The sequence below is a fragment of the Rana temporaria genome, chromosome 6 (genome assembly GCF_905171775.1).
Source record: "Rana temporaria chromosome 6, aRanTem1.1, whole genome shotgun sequence".
Lineage (NCBI taxonomy): Eukaryota > Metazoa > Chordata > Amphibia > Anura > Ranidae > Rana > Rana temporaria.
Window position 1 is genome coordinate 73,139,615 of NC_053494.1, and position 20,260 is coordinate 73,159,874.

The 20,260-nt window shown below is 43.9% G+C and overlaps 1 protein-coding gene across 1 annotated transcript in view; it reads right to left on the reverse strand.

The window, feature by feature from the left end:
• Positions 1-20,260, reverse strand: part of SNX29 (sorting nexin 29) — a 1,289,390-nt gene that overhangs the window by 399,857 nt on the left and 869,273 nt on the right. The gene's annotated exons all lie outside the window — the stretch shown is intronic.

Here is a 20,260-nt window from a genome sequence, read left to right on the forward strand (position 1 = left end):
GCTACAGACAGAGAAGCAGAGGCGAGAAGGATTAGAGACTATATCCAAGACGCAGTGGCGGAAGGCATTCAATCAGCTTCAGCCACCAAAACCCCTGGAGCAAAATCTAAACTTAGTAGCGCCAGTCAGCCACGGCGCGACGAATCGCCAGCGCAGGAAGTGCTATAACTAGGCTCATCGGACGTGGAAGAGCACAATATTTGTTTGATTTTCAATATATTGAATCATTTGTCACGGCCGTAAAGGAGGCCATTGACTGGGATCAAGATGTTCAGCCACCTGAAAAAATTAAAATATTTTTTCCTAGCCGGAAAAGACAAGGGGTTACCTTCCCCCTCTTGCCAGAGATCCAAGAATGGTTCGAGGAGGAATGGGAGAAGCCAGAAAAGAAGGCAAACACACAAAATCATTTTTCTAAGTTGTACCCGTTTAAAACCCCAGAAGCAAATCTTTGGGAGTCTCCGTTGGGCATAGACGCGGCTTTACAGCGCCTGGCCAGACAGGTCGCCTTGCCATTACAAGATTCCACGACCTTTAAAGACCCAATGGACAGACGAGCAGACACAGACCTAAAAAAGGTGTACTCAGCCGCAGGGGCAGCGTGCCGTCCGGCCATTGCCCTAACCTCAGTTTCCAGAGCATTAAAGGTCTGGACCACGAGAACTCAGGCAGCCCCAAAAGCAGATACAGGCTCGGAATCAGCTATACAGTCAATGGAAGAATTCGATCTTGCCGCCGATTTCATAGCAGAAGCTGCGATGGATTTGACAAAATTGCTCGCAAAGATCATGGCTTTTGCAGTGACAGCAAAGAGGGTGCTCTGGTTGCGGAGCAGACAGCACCTCAAAATTGAGTCTCTGCAATATTCCCTTTAACGGCAAAGTGCTGTTTGGAAAGACCCTAGAGGAGGCTATTAGTCGAGCTATAGGGGGAAAATCGGGTCTAATACCACAAAGACCCAGGAAAAGACAACAGGCCATCCGACCCGCTCAACCAGACTACAAAAAGGGGTATGACGCCAGGTCATACAGACCAGGACGGGAGTATACTAGACCTTACTGGAGAAATCCACAAAATTCCTTCTTACGGAAGGTAAAGTCTAGAGCGGCGCAGACCGCAAAGAAAACTGAAAAGTCTTTTTGACAGATTAACCGCCCATCCTCCCCAGGTGGGCGCCAGATTAATGTCCTTTTGGGAAGTATGGGCGGAAGAAGTCAAGGACCAATGGGTCCGCAAGACAGTCAAGTACGGTTACAAAATATCTTTTTGGAAGAAACCACCCAATACGGTGGTCCACACAAAATGGCCAACAGATCAGAAGAGACGGAACTGCTTACAAGAATATTTAACCGGTTTACAGCAAAAAAATGCAATTTCGCCGGTACCCCTATTCAACAGGGAAAAGGGGTATACTCTCCAATTTTTCTAGTTCCCAAAGCATCAGGGGATCTCAGACCAGTTCTGGACCTGAGATTTCTAAACCACTTCATAGAACCCAGGACGTTCAAAATGGAGTCTGTATTTACAATCATCTCTGTGCTGCAACCAGGAGATTGGCTGATATCAGTAGATCTAACAGATGCATATCTGCACGTTCCAATCAACGAGAGCCACCAAAGATACCTAAGATTCTTGGTGGGAGAAGATCACTTCCAGTTCAGGTGTTTGCCGTTCGGCATCAACACAGCCCCTCGAGTATTTTCCAAGATCTTGCTAGCCGTTATTGCCGTCATTCGCCTGAAAGGCATAAAGATATTTCACTACCTAGACGACATCCTGGTAGTAGCACGTTCGAGCAAAGAACTGGCGTCTCAACGCTAGATGGTTCTAGAAATCCTATCAAGATTTGGCTGGATCATCAACAGGCAAAAGAGCCAGTTAATTCCCTCACAACAGATGGAATATCTAGGACTGATTTTCAATACAAACAGAGGCCTGGTCCTTCTACCTGAACGGAAAAAGGCAGAATTGGTAGCCTGCGTCAGCAGCGTGATGAAGTCGACATCGCTAACGGCAAGAGATTGTATGACCCTACTCGGGATGTTTACTGCAGCAAGCCCAACCATGGGCAAGATTCCACACAAGAGCCTTTCAGGCAACCTTCCTGAGCCAATGGGACGGTACCACTCTCCATCAGAGGATTCTCATACCAGGCCGGATTCGACAGAACCTAGCTTGGTGGAAGTCGTCAGAGAACCTGTCGCGGGGCATGCCCCTCAGCCCCGGGGACTGGGTTCTGATAACTTCGGATGCCAGCCTCCGGGGCTGGGGTGCTCACTGCCTCGGCAGGCAGGTGCAAGGAGTTTGGAGCAAGACGGAATCCCGACACTCCAACCTTTTGGAGCTGCAAGCAGCATACATGGCCCTGCGGGCCTTCGAGAAACTGGTACAGGGTGCTCGAGTCAAACTAATGTTAGACAACAAGACAGCAGTAGCATATGTAGCCAGACAGGGCGGAACCAAGAGCTTACCACTTTTGCAGGTGGCAACCAAGATATTTGTTTGGGCTGAAACACACCTGGAAGCCCTAACAGCAGCTTATATCCCGGGCAGCCAGAATTCCATCGCGGATCACTTGAGTCGGGACTTCCCCGACAAGAACAAATGGGCCTTGAACGAGAAGTTCCTGGAACCAATCTTTTCCGAGTGGGGGACACTCTCAGTGGATCTGATGGCGACGCGAGTCAATGCAAAGACACCTCACTTTGTGTCCAGGTTCCGTTGCAACAAAGCCTTGACCCAAGATGCCTTCTCCATTCCATGGGATTTTCCCCTAGTTTACATCTTTCCGCCAGTGCCGCTAGTAATGAGGACTTTGCTAAAAATTGCGAGGGAGAGGGTACATGCAATAATAATTCTCCCCTTTTGGCCACAGAGGCCGTGGTTCCCTCTACTCCTTCACATGTCGTCGGCTCCCCCGATACGGCTACCACTAAAGAGGGATCTCCTATGGCAGCGCCAATGGGTACATCCCAACCCAAACAGGTTGCAACTGACGGCTTGGCTGCTGAATCAACCAGACTTCAGGCACAAGGCATTTCAGAGGAAGTAATTTCAACTCTATTAAAGTCTAGGAAAGCCTCGACCAACGTCACCTACAACAGGATTTGGGCAAAGTTTTCAACCTTTGCGTCACAACAAAATTTTTCTCCAATAAAACCGAATGTGGCACAAGTACTGGACTTTTTACAATCTGCGCTAAACAAAGGCTTAGCCTATAGTACATTAAAAGTGCAAATTTCAGCTTTGTCGGGTTTTTCAGGATACAGGTGGGCAGACGAACCACTGGTAAAACAATTCTTAAAAGCGACCATGAAAATAAATCCTCCAAGAAAGTCTCTATTTCCGGCCTGGGACTTAGGCACAGTACTAAAAGCACTGCTTCAACATCCTTTTATACCGGCAGAATCTTGCCCATTCTGGTTTCTAACACTTAAGCTGGTGTTTCTCATCGCCGTAACATCGGCAAGGAGGTTTTCCAAGCTAGCGGCCCTGTCCAGTAAGGAACCATACTGCATCATTCTCCCAGACAAAGTGATTCTGAGACCTTCACCAATAACAACACCGAAGGTAGTTTCAAAGTTTCACCTTGACTGGGAGGCGGTGTTACCTAGCTTTACATTACCGCCTAGACAAGAAGAAGAACTAGATCTCAGGCCTCTGGACATGGTCAACCTTGTTTCAATTTATCTGCACCGTTCTCAACAAATGCGCAAAACAGATTCCCTTTTCATCTTACCATCTGGGCCTAAAAAAGGACAAGCCGCTTCAACAAGAGTAATTTCAACCTGGATCACCAAAATAATAAAGCTCACGTACGAGAAACAAGGGCTGACGCCTCCACAGGCAACTAGAGCTCATTCTACCAGAGGGGTGGCAGCCTCTTGGGCAGCATTTGCCAAAATACCAATTGAAGAAATATGCAGGAAGGCCAGTTGGAGTTCCTGCAAGACCTTCGCGAGGCATTACAATCTAGACGTGACGTCAGCCAAGGCGTCTAGTTTCGGAAATGCCGTAGTATCGGCACGTTTTCAGACAAGATAAAAAAAATATATATATATAAGAAATAAATAAAAGAAAGAGAATAAATATATTTACTTAGGCAGCATTGACAGTTGTCGTCCGAGTCTTATATACATTTTCCCGCCCTAGGGTGCTAAATTAAATCCCATGATGTGCTGACTGGAGGACTGGCCAGGAAAACTGAAAATTGTTATCCTTACCTTCGGTAATTTTCCTTTCCTGGCCTGTCCTCACGTCAGCACAGCCTTTCCCTCCCTATAGTCTGTCGTCCGCCAAATTAGTGGAACAAGGACTGGGAGGAAGGGCCCCCTACTTATTAGCTAGAAGAAGGTGGTACTGGTGGATCGGAGGAGGGGATTAACCCATGATGTGCGGACGTGAGGACAGGCCAGGAAAGGAAAATTACCGAAGGTAAGGATAACAATTTTCCGTTTTAATCGCACATAAACACATTTACTGCAAGTGCAAGTTTTCTCTTTAATAGCACGTCAAAGCATTTACTGTAAGTGCAAGTTTGCTCTTTAATAGCATGTAAGCGCATTTACTGCAAGTGCAAGTTTGCTCTCTAATAGCACGTCAAAGCATTTACTGTAAGTGCACATGTCCTGTTTATTTGCAACTAAGCGCATTTACTGTAAGTGCAAGTTTGCTCTTTAATCGCACGTAAACGCATTTACTGCAAGTGCAAGTTTGCACTTTAATAGCACGTCAAAGCATTTACTGTAAGTGCAAGTTTGCTCTATAATAGCACGTAAGCGCATTTACTGCAAGTGCAAGTTTGCTCTTTAATAGCACGTCAAAGTATTTACTGTAAGTGCACGTGTCCTGTTTATTTGCAACTAAGCGCATTTACTGTAAGTGCAAGTTTGCTCTTTAATCGCACGTAAACGCATTTACTGCAAGTGCAAGTTTGCTCTTTAATAGCACGTCAAAGCATTTACTGTAAGTGCAAGTTTGCTCTATAATAGCACGTAAGCGCGTTTACTGCAAGTGCAAGTTTGCTCTTTAATAGCACGTCAAAGCATTTACTGTAAGTGCAAGTTTGCTCTTTAATAGCACGTCAAAGCATTTACTGCAAGTGCAAGTTTGCTCTTTAATAGCACGTCAAAGCATTTACTGTAAGTGCAAGTTTGCTCTTTAATAACACGTAAGCGCATTTACTGCAACTGCAAGTTTGCTCTTTAATAGCATGTCAAAGCATTTACTGTAATTGCACGTGTCCTGTTTATTTGCAACTAAACACATTTACTGTAAGTGCAAGTTTGCTCTTTAATAGCACGTAAGAGCATTTACTGCAAGTGCAAGTTTGCTCTTTAATCGCACATAAACGCATTTACTGCAAGAGCAAGTTTTCTCTTTAATAGCACGTCACAGCATTTACTGTAAGTGCAAGTTTGCTCTTTAATAGCATGTAAGCGCATTTACTGCAAGTGCAAGTTTGCTCTCTAATAGCACGTCAAAGCATTTACTGTAAGTGCATGTGTCCTGTTTATTTGCAACTAAGCGCATTTACTGCAAGTGCAAGTTTGCTCTTTAATAGCACGTCAAACCATTTACTGTAAGTGCAAGTTTGCTCTTTAATAACACGTAAGCGCATTTACTGCAACTGCAAGTTTGCTCTTTAATAGCATGTCAAAGCATTTACTGTAAGTGCACGTGTCCTGTTTATTTGCAACTAAACACATTTACTGCAAGTGCAAGTTTGCTCTTTAATAGCACGTCAAAGCATTTACTGTAAGTGCAAGTTTGCTCTTTAATTGCACGTAAGAGCATTTACTGCAAGTGCAAGTTTTCTCTTTAATAGCACGTCAAAGCATTTGCTGTAAGTGCAAGTTTGCTCTTTAATAGCACGTAAGCGCATTTACTGCAAGTGCAAGTTTGCTCTTTAATAGCACGTCAAAGCATTTACTGTAAGTGCACGTGTCCTGTTTATTTGCAAATAAGCGCATTTACTGCAAGTGCAAGTTTGCTCTTTAATAGCACGTCAAAGCATTTACTGTAAGTGCACATGTCCTGTTCATTTGCAACAAAGCGCATTTACTGTAAGTGCAAGTTTGCTCTTTAATAGCACGTAAGCACATTTACTGCAAGTGGAAGTTTGCTCTTTAATAGCACGTCAAAGTATTTACTGTAAGTGCACGTGTCCTGTTTATTTTCAACTAAGCGCATATACTGTAAGTGCAAGTTTGCTCTTTAATCGCACGTAAACGCATTTACTGCAAGTGCAAGTTTGCTCTTTAATAGCACATCAAAGCATTTACTGTAAGTGCAAGTTTGCTCTTTAATAGCACGTAAGTGCATTTCCTGCAAGTGCAAGTTTGCTCTTTAATAGCACGTCAAAGCATTTACTGTAAGTGCACGTGTCCTGTTTATTTGCAACTAAGCGCATTTACTGTAAGTGCAAGTTTGCTCTTTAATCGCACGTAAGCGCATTTACTGCAAGTGCAAGTTTGCTCTTTAATAGCACGTCAAAGCATTTACTGTAAGTGCACATGTCCTGTTAATTTGCAACTAAGCACATTTACTGTAAGTGCAAGTTTGCTCTTTAATCGCACGTAAGCGCATTTACTGCAAGTGCAAGTTTGCTCTCTAATAGCATGTCAAAGTATTTACTGTAAGTGCACGTGTCCTGTTTATTTGCAACTAAGCGCATTTACTGTAAGTGCAAGTTTGCTCTTTAATCGCACGTAAAAACATTTACTGCAAGTGCAAGTTTGCTCTTTAATAGCACGTAAGCGCATTTACTGCAAGTGCAAGTTTGCTCTTTAATAGCACGTCAAAGCATTTATTGTAAGTGCAAGTTTGCTCTTTAATAGCACGTCAAAGCATTTACTGTAAGTGCACGTGTCCTGTTTAATTGCAACTAAACGCATTTACTGCAAGTGCAAGTTTGCTCTTTGATAGCACGTCAAAGCATTTACTGTAAGTGCCAGTTTGCTCTTTAATAGCACGTAAGCGCATTTACTGCAAGTGCAAGTTTGCTCTTTAAAAGCACCTCAAAGCATTTACTGTAAGTGCAAGTTTGCTCTTTAATAGCACGTAAACGCATTTACTGCAAGTGCAAGTTTGTCTTTAATAGCACGTCAAAGCATTTACTGTAAGTGCAAGTTTGCTCTTTAATAGCACGTAAGCGCATTTACTGCAAGTGCACGTTTGCTCTTTAATAGCACGTCAAAGCATTTACTGTAAGTGCAAGTTTGCTCTTTAATAGCACGTAAGCGCATTTACTGCAAGTGCAAGTTTGCTCTTTAATAGCACGTCAAAGCATTTACTGTAAGTGCACGTGTCCTGTTTATTTTCAACTAAGCGCATTTACTGTAAGTGCAAGTTTGCTCTTTAATCGCACGTAAACGCATTTACTGCAAGTGCAAGTTTGGTCTTTAATAGCACATCAAAGCATTTACTGTAAGTGCACATGTCCTGTTCATTTGCAACAAAGCGCATTTACTGTAAGTGCAAGTTTGCTCTTTAATAGCACGTAAGCGCATTTACTGCAAGTGGAAGTTTGCTCTTTAATAGCACGTCAAAGTATTTACTGTAAGTGCACGTGTCCTGTTTATTTTCAACTAAGCGCATTTACTGTAAGTGCAAGTTTGCTCTTTAATCGCACGTAAACACATTTACTGCAAGTGCAAGTTTGCTCTTTAATAGCACATCAAAGCATTTACTGTAAGTGCAAGTTTGCTCTTTAATAGCACGTAAGTGCATTTCCTGCAAGTGCAAGTTTGCTCTTTAATAGCACGTCAAAGCATTTACTGTAAGTGCACATGTCCTGTTCATTTGCAACTAAGCACATTTACTGTAAGTGCAAGTTTGCTCTTTAATGGCACGTAAGAGCATTTACTGCAAGTGCAAGTTTGCTCTTTATTAGCACGTCAAAGTATTTACTGTAAGTGCACGTGTCCTGTTTATTTGCAACTAAGCGCATTTACTGTAAGTGCAAGTTTGCTCTTTAATAGCACGTAAGCGCATTTACTGCAAGTGCAAGTTTGCTCTTTAATAGCACGTCAAAGCATTTACTGTGAGTGCACGTGTCCTGTTAATTTGCAACTAAGCACATTTACTGTAAGTGCAAGTTTGCTCTTTAATCGCACGTAAGCGCATTTACTGCAAGTGCAAGTTTCCTCTTTATTAGCACGTCAAAGCATTTACTGTAAGTGCACATGTCCTGTTCATTTGCAACTAAGCGCATTTACTGTAAGTGCAAGTTTGCTCTTTAATCGCACGTAAGCGCATTTACTGCAAGTGCAAGTTTGCTCTCTAATAGCACGTCAAAGTATTTACTGTAAGTGCACGTGTCCTGTTTATTTGCAACTAAGCGCATTTACTGTAAGTGCAAGTTTGCTCTTTAATCGCACGTAAACGCATTTACTGCAAGTGCAAGTTTGCACTTTAATAGCACGTCAAAGCATTTACTGTAAGTGCAAGTTTGCTCTATAATAGCACGTAAAAACATTTACTGCAAGTGCAAGTTTGCTCTTTAATAGCACGTCAAAGCATTTACTGTAAGTGCAAGTTTGCTCTTTAATAGCACGTAAGCGCATTTACTGCAAGTGCAAGTTTGCTCTTTAATAGCACGTCAAAGCATTTATTGTAAGTGCAAGTTTGCTCTTTAATAGCACGTCAAAGCATTTACTGTAAGTGCACGTGTCCTGTTTATTTGCAACTAAGCGCATTTACTGTAAGTGCACGTTTGCTCTTTAATAGCACGTCAAAGCATTTACTGTAAGTGCAAGTTTGCTCTTTAATAGCACGTAAGCGCATTTACTGCAAGTGCAAGTTTGCTCTTTAATAGCACGTCAAAGCATTTACTGTAAGTGCACGTGTCCTGTTTAATTGCAACTAAACGCATTTACTGCAAGTGCAAGTTTGCTCTTTAATAGCACGTCAAAGCATTTACTGTAAGTGCCAGTTTGCTCTTTAATAGCACGTAAGCGCATTTACTGCAAGTGCAAGTGTGCTCTTTAAAAGCACCTCAAAGCATTTACTGTAAGTGCAAGTTTGCTCTTTAATAGCACGTAAACGCATTTACTGCAAGTGCAAGTTTGCTCTTTAATAGCACATCAAAACATTTACTGTAAGTGCAAGTTTGCTCTTTAATAGCACGTAAGCGCATTTACTGCAAGTGCACATTTGCTCTTTAATAGCACGTCAAAGCATTTACTGTAAGTGCAAGTTTGCTCTTTAATAGCACGTAAGCGCATTTACTGCAAGTGCAAGTTTTCTCTTTAATAGCACGTCAAAGCATTTACTGTAAGTGCAAGTTTGCTCTTTAATAGCATGTAAGCGCATTTACTGCAAGTGCAAGTTTGCTCTCTAATAGCACGTCAAAGCATTTACTGTAAGTGCACGTGTCCTGTTTATTTGCAACTAAGCGCATTTACTGTAAGTGCAAGTTTGCTCTTTAATCGCATGTAAACGCATTTACTGCAAGTGCAAGTTTACTCTTTAATAGCACGTCAAAGCAGTTACTGTAAGTGCAAGTTTGCTCTTTAATAGCACGTAAGCGCATTTTCTGCAAGTGCAAGTTTGCTCTTTAATAGCATGTCAAAGCATTTACTGTAAGTGCACGTGTCCTGTTTATTTGCAACTAAGCGCATTTACTGTAAGTGCAAGTTTGCTCTTTAATCGCACGTAAGCGCATTTACTGCAAGTGCAAGTTTCCTCTTTATAAGCACGTCAAAGTATTTACTGTAAGTGCACGTGTCCTGTTTATTTGCAACTAAGCGCATTTACTGTAAGTGCCAGTTTGCTCTTTAATCGCACGTAAACGCATTTAATGTAAGTGCAAGTTTGCTCTTTAATAGCACGTCAAAGCATTTACTGCAAGTGCAAGTTTGCTGTTTAATAGCACGTCAAAGCATTTACTGTAAGTGCAAGTTTGCTCTTTAATAGCACGTAAGCGCATTTACTGCAAGTGCAAGTTTGCTCTTTAATAGCACCTCAAAGCATTTACTGTAAGTGCAAGTTTGCTCTTTAATAACACGTAAGAGCATTTACTGCAAGTGCAAGTTTGCTCTTTAATCGCACATAAACGCATTTACTGCAAGTGCAAGTTTGCTCTTTAATAGCACGTCAAAGCATTTACTGTAAGTGCAAGTTTGCTCTTTAAAAGCACCTCAAAGCATTTACTGTAAGTGCAAGTTTTCTCTTTAATAGCACGTCAAAGCATTTACTGTAAGTGCAAGTTTGCTCTTTAATAGCACGTAAGCGCATTTACTGCAAGTGCAAGTTTGCTCTCTAATAGCACGTCAAAGCATTTACTGTAAGTGCACATGTCCTGTTTATTTGCAACTAAGTGCATTTACTGTAAGTGCAAGTTTGCTCTTTAATCGCATGTAAACACATTGGCCCAGATTCAGGTACGACTTGCGCGGGAGCAAGTGTGATTTGCGCCGCGCAAGTACGGATTTGCTCCCAGGCAAATTTGCGGGTGACCCAGAAAGCAAGCTAAGCCTGAAATGTGCCATTTTTGCACGGAGGCAGTTTCTCTGCCCCGGCGCAATTAAGGGGCAATTTTGCTCAGGGAGCAACTTGCGCTCTCATGGTTTTCCCTCAGCAAATATGCAAATGAGGAACTGCCACTGATTCATAAACTTGCGCGTGTGAGGAGCATTTTGCTCCCAAAGCGCGCAAGCTGTTTAGCCGGGGCAAATTTGCACTTTATAAAAGCAGGGGCAAGTTAGCAACAGATGGCCACAGGTCAGCTGGAGAGAAACTACAGCACTCCTCACCGTGTGTAGGGACTACAAACAAAAAAAAAAAAAAAAAACTTTGAGCATAAACTAAATATAGAAAAGCTCCTAATCTGAGCAAAAAAAAAATATCCCCCAAAAAAAATATAAGCATAATCAAAATAAATAGAAAAGGCTCATTATATGAGCAGCAAGGGATAGGTAAAAAATACAAAAATAAAAGGAAAATCATTTTTTTTTTTGGACATCCTTGTGCCAAGGGTGCCCCGGCTCTGGCTCCTCAGTCTGCGTGGTTAAGCCTGTGGTGGGGATGGAGCCTGGGCTGAAAATGGAGCCTGTGGTGGGGATCGAGCATGGGGTGGGGATGGAGGGGGGAAGGAGCATCAACCCCTTCTTCCTCACTCCTGGCAGGTGGTGCCTGCATGCCCTCCATGGCGTTGGCCAGGCGGGTGAGCACGCTGTTGGTTTAGGGCCAACATCCGCAGCTGCCGGGTGGTATTGGTCCTCTGCTGCTGCCGGGTTAATCTCCCCTCCTTCCGCACAGCAGCAGTGTTGGCCTCCACCGCACCTGCCAACCTGCTCACCTCCGCTGTTAGCAAAGCGATGGCGCCCTGCTGCTCAACCATGCAGGTGACCATGGCTCCACAGTTGGCACTGACTTCCTCCAAGCTCTCAGTGTCTCGTATCCCCCGGTCAGCATGCAGGGTGAGGGCCTGCTGCAGAGAGGAGGAGGTGGATGCCAGGCTGTCCGCCACCCGCCTCAAGTCTCCCACCATGTCCCCTATATGGCGGGTCTGCCGGGCCTGCTCCTCCTGCAGACCTTCACGGAGGCTGGAGGGTACACCCCTCGTTTTACATAGAGCCTTTCTTGGAGGAGAGGCTGGGGCACGAACTGAGGGAGAAGAAGGGGAGTGGGCCACACTGGAGGGAGGGACACTGGAGGGGGGACACTGGAGGGGCTTGCCCTGGAGGGGGATGACGTGATGGTCGGGGGGATGGTGGGGAGGTCAGGGATGGTGGGATCCTCCTGGAGGTACACAGATTCATCCAGGTTGAGGATAATGGACTCCTCCACCACTTCCTCCTCCCTAGATGGACTATGGGCGATATCCTCCTCCACCAACATGCCCAGTATCTGCAGGGGGCCTGACTGGACCCCATGATGTTCTGGGGATGGCGTGGGTCACCCTACAGCCGATGATGGCCCAGCCTCATCATCAACATCTGTGGATGACACAAAAAAAATATGTTGCTGGAGCAACACACTTATCATATGTTCCCTTCTACCCCCTCCCATGATACACAGCAGATATGAGAAATAAAAACTTGTTACATGTTCCCTTCTACCCCCTCCCATGATACACAGCAGATATGAGAAATAAAAACTTTTTACATCTTCCCTTCTACCCCCTCATATGTTCACTTCTACCCCCTCCCATGATACACAGCAAATATGAGAAAAAAAACTTACCAGTCCCCAAGTCCCCAAGTCCCCAACAGTGGAGTCATAGCCTGGCAGTCCCTCCACCTGCTCCAGCGCTAGACTCTGAGAGATGACCTCCTCCTCCGGATTGAGTCGCACAACACAGGCTGATCCTCCTTCGGTACCCCTGCTATGCTTTCTGATTAGGACAATTTTGTCCCTGACTCGACGACGCATGTCAGTAAATTTTTTTGGGATGTCCTCCCAGGACCTCTCCTCAATGCCCAGGGCATTTATGCTCCTTTGGGCTACGGTGGTATTCTTCCGCTCTGAACCAAAAAGAACGGCAGTATGGCGCGTCAGTGCCGCAAGCAGTATATCCATCTCAGCGGAGACAAAATTTGCTTTTCTTTTTTTTTTCTTATCAGGAGGTGCCATCTCAGAAAAAAGGGCAAAATTACCTTGCTCAGGGGGGATGAAACAAGCAGGATGTAATTTTGCACAGGACCTGCGCAGGTCTGCCCCTATTTATTTGCTCAGTGCAAGCAGGTGGGCAAAATTTGCCCTGAAAATAGGCGCAAACCACTGCTGAGTGGAAAAAAGATCATTTGCATAGGGCACACCCACTTTCACTTGCGCTGCCTTAGGCCCTGATTTTTGCCTTACAAAGGAGCAAGTTAGCAGACAAAAGAAATCCTGAATCAGGTGGCAATCTTTCCAATTTGCCCCAGCGCAGAGCAAATCAGCTGCTCTTCACATGTGCAACTAAAGGGCAAATCTACCTGAATCTGGGCCATTTACTGCAAGTGCAAGTTTGCTCTTTAATAGCACATCAAAGCATTTACTGTAAGTGCAAGTTTGCTCTTTAATAGCACGCAAGCGCATTTCCTGCAAGTGCAAGTTTGCTCTTTAATAGCACGTCAAAGCATTTACTGTAAGTGCACGTGTCCTGTTTATTTGCAACTAAGCTCATTTACTGTAAGTGCAAGTTTGCTCTTTAATCGCACGTAAGCGCATTTACTGCAAGTGCAAGTTTGCTCTTTAATAGCACGTCAAAGCATTTACTGTAAGTGCATATGTCCTGTTCATTTGCAACTAAGCGCATTTACTGTAAGTGCAAATTTGCTCTTTAACCACTTCCCTACCGGCCCATAGTAAAATGACGTCCACAAAGAACCTCTGCCGTTCAGAGTGGACGTCATATGACGTCCTGGGCTTTGTGGGGGGGATATCTGAATGATGCCTGCAGCTAGAGGCATCATTCAGATATCCTTCTCTTGTGCCGGCGATTCTGCACAACGTAAGAATGATCATAGCGGCGGTTCCGCCGCTAGATCGTTCTTACAGGCGGCGGGAGGGGACATCCCCCCCCTCCCGCCGCCATCCGGTGCTTCTCCGGGCTCTCCTGTGCCATCGGGGGCCCGGAGAACGAATCGTCCGGCGCTCGCAGGAAGCATAGAGATGACTGGTGACCAGATGGTCACCAGTCATCTCTATGACCTTCGGAGGACCCGGGCGCGATGTGATGACGTCACGCCCGGGTCCCCGTAAGTAAACAAAGCCGCGATTGCGGCTGCTAAGCAACGGTAAACATGAGATCTGTGAATTTTTTTTCACCGATTTCATGCTTTCAGGCCTGGAGGAGAGATGTGGGGTCTTATTGACCCCGCATCTCTCCATAAAGAGGACCTGTCACACACATTCCTATTACAAGGGATGTTTACATTCCTTGTAATAGGAATAAAAGTGATAATAAAAAAAAAAAAAAAAAGTGTAAAAAAAGAAATAAATATGTAAAAAAAAAAAAAAAAAAAAAAAAAAATATTTTTTTTAACGCCCCTGTCCCCAGTAGCTTGCGCGCAGAAGCGAACGCACACGCAAGTCCCGCCGACATATGTAAACGCCGTTTAAACCACATATGTGAGGTATCGCCGCGTGCGCTAGAGTGCCAGCAACAATTCTAGCACTAGATCTCCTCTGTAAATCTAAACTGGTAACCTGTAAACATTTTCAAAGCGTTGCCTATGGAGATTTTTAAGTACCGAAGTTTGGCGCCATTCCATGAGTGTGCGCAATTTTAAAGCGTGAAATGTTAGGTATCTATTTACTCGGTGTAACATAATCTTTCATATTTTACAAAATAATTGGTCTAACTTTACTGTTTTGTTATTTTTTTAATTCATGAAACTATTTTTTTCCCAAAAAAAGGCGTTTGAAAAATTATTGCGCAAATACCGTGCAGAATAAAAGGTTTCAATGACCGTCGTTTTATTCCCTAGGGTGTCTGCTAAAAAAACATATACAATGTTTGGGGGTTCTGCGTAATTTTCTAGCAAAAAAATGATGATTTGTACATGTAGGAGAGAAGTGCCAGAATAGGCCCGGTATGGAGGTGTGTATAAAAGCCCTGTATGGAAGAGGTTAATAGCACGTAAGCGCATTTACTGCAAGTGCAAGTTTGCTGTTTAATAGCACGTCAAAGTATTTACTGTAAGTGCACATGTCCTGTTTATTTGCAACTAAGCGCATTTACTGTAAGTGCAAGTTTGCTCTTTAATAGCACGTAAGCGCATTTACTGCAAGTGCAAGTTTGCTCTTTAATAGCACGTCAAAGCATTTACTGTAAGTGCACGTGTCCTGTTAATTTGCAACTAAGCGCATTTACTGTAAGTGCAAGTTTGCTCTTTAATCGCACGTAAGCGCATTTACTGCAAGTGCAAGTGTCCTCTTTATTAGCACGTCAAAGCATTTACTGTAAGTGCACATGTCCTGTTCATTTGCAACTAAGCGCATTTACTGTAAGTGCAAGTTTGCTCTCTAATAGCACGTCAAAGTATTTACTGTAAGTGCACGTGTCCTGTTTATTTGCAACTAAGCGCATTTACTGTAAGTTTCCTCTTTAATAGCACGTCAAAGCATTTACTGTAAGTGCAAGTTTGCTCTTTAATAGCACATAAACGCATTTACTGCAAGTGCAAGTTTGCTCTTTAATCGCACATAAACGCATTTACTGCAAGTGCAAGTTTTCTCTTTAATAGCACGTCAAAGCATTTACTGTAAGTGCAAGTTTGCTCTTTAATAGCACGTAAGCGCATTTACTGTAAGTGCAAGTTTGCTCTCTAATAGCACGTCAAAGCATTTACTGTAAGTGCACATGTCCTGTTTATTTGCAACTAAGCGCATTTACTGTAAGTGCAAGTTTGCTCTTTAATCACACGTAAACGCATTTACTGCAAGTGTAAGTTTGCTCTTTAATAGCATGTAAGCGCATTTACTGCAAGTGCAAGTTTGCTCTTTAATAGCACGTCAAAGCATTTACTGTAAGTGCACGTGTCCTGTTAATTTGCAACTAAGCGCATTTACTGTAAGTGCAAGTTTGCTCTTTAATTGCACGTAAGCGCATTTACTGCAGGTGCAAGTGTCCTCTTTATTAGCACGTCAAAGCATTTACTGTAAGTGCACATGTCCTGTTCATTTGCAACTAAGCGCATTTACTGTAAGTGCAAGTTTGCTCTCTAATAGCACGTCAAAGTATTTACTGTAAGTGCACGTGTCCTGTTTATTTGCAACTAAGCGCATTTACTGTAAGTTTCCTCTTTAATAGCACGTCAAAGCATTTACTGTAAGTGCAAGTTTGCTCTTTAATAGCACATAAACGCATTTACTGCAAGTGCAAGTTTGCTCTTTAATCGCACATAAACACATTTACTGCAAGTGCAAGTTTTCTCTTTAATAGCACGTCAAAGCATTTACTGTAAGTGCAAGTTTGCTCTTTAATAGCACGTAAGCGCATTTACTGTAAGTGCAAGTTTGCTCTCTAATAGCACGTCAAAGCATTTACTGTAAGTGCACATGTCCTGTTTATTTGCAACTAAGCGCATTTACTGTAAGTGCAAGTTTGCTCTTTAATCACACGTAAACGCATTTACTGCAAGTGTAAGTTTGCTCTTTAATAGCATGTAAGCGCATTTACTGCAAGTGCAAGTTTGCTCTTTAATAGCACGTCAAAGCATTTACTGTAAGTGCAAGTTTGCTCTTTAATAGCACGTCAAAGCATTTACTGCAAGTGCAAGTTTGCTCTTTAATAGAACGTCAAAGCATTTACTGTAAGTGCAAGTTTGCTCTTTAATAGCACGTAAGCACATTTACTGCAAGTGCAAGTTTGCTCTTTAATAGCACGTCAAAGCATTTACTGTAAGTGCACGTGTCCTGTTTAATTGCAACTAAACACATTTACTGCAGGTTCCCCCTAAAACAAATTTCTAACAATACATTCGTAAGACTGCTTACACTGCGGGTAGGCTGGCTTTTGTTTTGTTTTTTTAGTACATACCTCGATATCGCCGTTTCATCCCTTGGCGGTGGGCGTTCCTAGTTGATTGACGTTCCTCCGACGGGCGCATACTGCGCGTCACGACTTTCCGACAGAAGCCGAACGTCATTGCGCAGGCGCCTTATAGAGTCGGCTCTATACGGCGCCTGCGCAGCGACGTTCGGCTTCTTTCGGAAAGTCGTGACGTCACGTGTTATAAAGCTGTTGGCCGAGTTTATATCTTGTCTTCCTGGTATTCCTGTGCTGGTCCTTGGGGATTTTAATAATTTCTTGGAATATGAGAAAAATAAGTTCATAAGTAATATGGGGGGACGCACATGAGAGGAATGGCTTTACACCTGTTCTCGGTTGGTTACTGAGCTGGGTTTAACAGATGTATGGAGAATGCACAACCTTGATGCAAAAGTATTTTCTTGTCAGTCGGCCTCAGTGGGGGGACTATCTAGGATTGATCTAGGCCTGGTTCTTTCTACAGCAAAGGCATTTTGAAGAGGGGGAAAATACAGGCCACCTACTGGCGATCCTGGCTAGGTCCCAACAGCCACCTTCACATATTACTGTGGTTACAAATGCTAGGGGGGAGGCATGCCACTCCACACAATCCATTATCGGATGCTTTAAACGTTTTTTTCAGTATGTCTATACATCAAAGGTTAGCCCCACTATTGACCAGATACATGCATTTCTGGATAAATACCAAATGCCATGTCTTCCTGCCTCAGAGATGGCCTTGCTCAATGCTCCCCTTACCAGGGAAGAGCTCCTTGAGGCATTGGCACTAGCACACAATGGGAGGGCGCCCGGGGGCCGACGGTCTTCCCTCTGAGGTCTACAGTAGATACTCTGAACAACTCATCCCCATTTTATTGAAGGTTTACAATACAGCCTTTGAGACTGGAATGCTTCCCCCCTCTATGGATGAGGCCCTCATAGTGGTCCTGCTGAAGCCAGGGAAGGATCCCCTTTCCCCGGACTCATACAGGCCGATATCCCTGTTGACATTTGATGTGAAACTTCTGGCCAGGGTTTTGGCTACTAGGCTATCTAAGTGTATCCACCATGTGGTGCATAGAGATCAGTCGGGATTTCTCCCCACTAGGTCAACTGCACAGAATTTACGTAGGTTGTTCCTTAACATACAAGTACCAGTGGACAACCCGGGTAATAGGGCCATCTTCTCCTTGGACGCGGCCAAGGCATTTGATAGTGTGGAATGGCCATACTTATGGGAAGTGTTAATTAGATTTGGAGTTGGTCCTTCCTTTCTGAAGTGGGTTCAATTGCTGTATAGCTCTCCAAAGGCAAGAATGAGAATCAATAGTGAAGTCTCGGACTCCTTCCGGCTGTTCAGGGGGACGCGACAGGGGTGTCCGTTATCTCCCCTGCTGTTCGCCCTTTGGCGATCCATATGCGAGCCTCGCCTGGCATAACTGGTTTTTCCAGGGGTGCCAGGCAGGATGTAATCTCCTTATTCGCAGACGACACGTTAATTTACTTGGGAGATACTGGTGAGTCTCTGAGGAACGAGATGTCCTTAATCGCGGACTTCGGAGACCTATGAGGTTTCAGTATCAATTGGAACAAATCAGTTCTCATGCCCCTAGACCCCTTGACAAGCCCATTACCTGAATGTGCTAAGGATATATTGGTGGTGAAGGAATTTAGGTATCTGGGAATTCAGGTGACCTCCGACCCCACCCAGTACCTCTCGCTGAACCTGACCCCGTTACTACTTAAGCTTAGGCAGAAGTGTGCGGTTTGGAAAAAACTCCCCCTATCGGTTACGGGTAGAGCAAACCTTATAAAAATGGTGTGGGCTCCCCAACTCCTGTATATTTTTACCACAATTCCCCAATTTGGATACCACATAAATGGTTTGCGCAGATTGATGCTCAGTTCAGGGATCTGATCTGGGGCAGAAAGGTGGCAAGAATTGGTCTTAAAACACTGCAATTAGCTAAAGATCAAGGGGGCATGGCGGTTCCGCACGCTCGGTACTACTTTGTAGCGTTACAAATACAACACCTGGGGAATTGGGGGGAGATAGATGTGGGTGACCCGGTACAAACACCACTAATACCACTGGGATCTGTTCTCCTGGCTATATCACATTTAGAGGCAGGGCTCCCACACCTAGAGCAATCACTACCCACTGTCATCTTACTGAACACCTTGTGGAAATACATTAGGTCCATTTTCAATATTAGGGGGGTATGTCCCTTCATTCCCATTTGGAAGAATTCCCACTATAAAGAACTCTCTAAATTGGAGGGTTTCAGACAATGGACCAATGCATGAATTCATTACATTGCTCAGTTGTATGTGGGCTCAGTCCTAAAGTCCTTCACAGATCTGGGAAGCGAATTTCCGCTTGCTATAACGCAGTTCTACAAGTATTTACAATTAAGACACGCTATCCAGAGTGAGAGTAGGCTCTCCCCTATCTCGGTTATGAAGCACCCCCTGCACACTGATGTCTTAATGAATAGAGACAAGAAGGGTATGATCTCGCAGGTTTATTCCAGACTGATTGGTACCACCCACGACGCGTCAACATTACCATGTAGAAAGGGCTGGGAAAAAGATTTGGGCCCCATAGATGGGGATACGTGGGAAACATGTTTGTCTTCCGCCCTGTTGGTATCGGTATCGGCACAACACAGATTTACGCACTTATTTCTGTTTCACAGGGTCTATAGGACACGGCTCGTCTATTCCAGTGGGGTCTAAGAGATTCTCCGCTATGCCCAAAATGTAACGCACAAGAGGGGGACTTACTACATATGATGTGGAAATGTGCAAAACGTTTTAGATACTGGTACTATATCACTAAGACTATATCACAGGCGTATGGCTTTCCGGCACCGCATGATCCAGTGGTGTGTCTCCTTGGGGCCCTCGAGGTGCCTTCTCTCTCCCCTCATGGTCATACAGCTGTACTCCGGCTGCTTTATGCTGCCCGGAGAGCCATTGCTAGATTTTGGATTACCTCCAGAGTGCCTACAGAAGGACTTTGGGTTAAGATGGTGAATAATATGTTGATACGGGGAAAAATTACATATCAGCACAGAAATGCGTCATTATGGCAGCCCTGGCTGGACACTCCGGGGCTGGGACCGGCAGAATTGGTTATGGATAGGCTACTGCAGGGATAATGGGTCACAGGGAGAGATGTGGTAGGGCAAACATTATCTTGGCGTCATGTAATAATTTGCGACACGGATGTGGGACCAGGTTTATGGTACACTGGGTTAATAAACAGAATATGGTTCGCATAGATGTACATTGGTCACAGGCGTATAGAAAGAGGCAGATATTGTAATTAGCCAGACCATATGTTTAAGGATGGATTTAAGATCTTTAGTAATTACCATGTAATAGAGACAAACAACCATAGACCCTTCCGGAAGGTTGGGTTAGTCTCAGGGAGTTTGAAATGGTTTGGTTGAAGGAGGGGAATAGGCCGCAAGTTCCTCTATTATTGTTTACTTACCTTGAATAAGTACATAATCTTCTTGTTTGTATCCTTGTTTCATTGCTATGCATCCTGCAACTATTGTAATGTATGTTACTCTGCCTCAATAAAATATTTTCTTGATTTAAAAAAAATAGAGCTACAGTGAAAATGCCCTAGAGCATGTCAGGCATTGCTTACTTTCATCTGGATATAAGTGTGGTCTGTACGTTGTGATGGCTGTCTGGGATCTGAGCTAAATCCCAGTGAGTCCATCTATTTATATGAAAATCATACTCAGGTGGGGTATGCCTGCTAGGTAATGAGTTCAA